The sequence below is a fragment of the Pipistrellus hanaki genome (assembly GCF_964339955.1).
Source record: "Pipistrellus hanaki genome assembly, chromosome: 3".
In the NCBI taxonomy this organism is placed as follows: Eukaryota; Metazoa; Chordata; class Mammalia; order Chiroptera; family Vespertilionidae; genus Pipistrellus; species Pipistrellus hanaki.
In genome coordinates, this window is record NC_140505.1 from 183,874,856 (window position 1) to 183,876,719 (window position 1,864).

Below are 1,864 nucleotides of genomic sequence, written 5' to 3' on the forward strand. Positions count from 1 at the left end.
CCGGCTCCGGCCCGGCCCGGCTCCTCGGGGCGGGGCCGCCCAGGTCCCACCCTCCGCCCGCGGCGCACCTTCCCTCTGGGGCCGGCACACCTTCCCTCCCACCTTCCAGTCCCCGCGGCTCTCCACCCCACAGCGCGCCACCCACCCACGGCACACACTCACACACACACACACACTCACACACTCACACACACTCACACATTCACACACTCACACACACTCACACACACACACATTCTCACACTTACACACACTCACACACACACACACACACTCACACACTCACACACACTCACACACTCACACATTCTCACACTTACACACACTCACACACACACACACACACACACTCTCACACACACATTCTCACACTTACACTCACACACTCTCACACTCACACACACACACTCTCACACTCACACACACACTCACATTGACACACGCGCACACACACACACACTCACACACACACACTCTCACACACAAACACATACTCACACACTCACATACACACACATATTCAACTGACACACACACACACTCAAACTCACACACACTCACCCACTCAAACTCACACCACCCTCCTCCGCACCCCCTGGAGAGGCTCCTCCTCCCGCCCGGCGGGGACCTCGCCTGGAGGCGCACAGGTCACTCGGGCACAGCCCCACGGGCACAGGGTGACACACCGGAGCTCCCACACACGTAGTGCTACACATCCTACACCTCACCCACCGCATTCACCACGAGCCAGCTCACACTCCCATGGGCTTCTTCCTCTCCCAGGAAATGGCCTGCAGTGGGCGCCAGGGGTCCCTCCCCGCAGGGCACCTGCTCAGTGGTGGGGCCCTGCTCAGCGGTGGGCACTGCGTGTGGGAGCACCACCTGGGAGGGAGCACTGGGTCTGATCCTGGCTGGCCTTCTGACCTGGGCAAGTGCTTGGTGTCCCCGCATGGGCTGCCAGCTCTGGTACCTTCCCTCAAGCTTCTGGGCGGCCCCTAGGTGTGCCACCTTCTCAGGGAAGGGAGTCTGATCTCTCAGGACTCTGCTAACTCCCCACCTACACAAATCTCATTAGAGCCCAGCTGGTTTGGCTCAATGGATAGAGCACCAGCCTGTGGACGGAAGGGTCACAGATTCAGTTCCGGTCAAAGGCACCTACTTCGGTCTCAGTCTCAATCCCCGCCCTGGTTAGGTGCAGGCAGGAGGCAACCAATTGATGTCTCTTTCATATCGATGTTTCTCTCTGTCTCTCGCCCTCCTGTCCACTCTCTCAAAAAAAAAAAAAAATCAATGGAAAAATATCCCAGGTGAGGGTTTTGGGTTGTTGTTTTTTTAAATACATTTTATTGATTTTTCACAGAGAGGAAGGGAGAGGGAGAGTTAGAAACATCGATGAGAGAGAATCACCGATCAGCTGCCTCCTGCACACTTCCTACTGGGGATGTGCCCACAACCAAGGTACATGCCCTTGACCGGAACGGAACCTGGGACCCTTCAGTCGGCAGGCTGATGCTCTATCCACTGAGCCAAACCAGTCAGGACCAGGTAAAGGTTTTTTTAAATCCCATTAGAAAACATAAGGACCAGGGACCCCACATTCCCAAAGAATGTTCCTCCAGATGATGGACCCAGAAATGCTCGGGAGTGGGGGTGTGGTCAAGGTAAGTTGTGGTTTGGGTTTTTTAAAATATATTTTTATTGATTTTCAGAGAGGAGGGGAGAGGGAGATAGAGAAAAACATCAATGATGAGAGAGAATCCAGCTCGCAACCCAGGCAAGTGCCCTCGACCAGAAATGAATCCAGGATCCTCCCTGGGACCCTTCAGTCCGCAGGCCAACGCTCTGTCCACCGAGCCAAACCGGC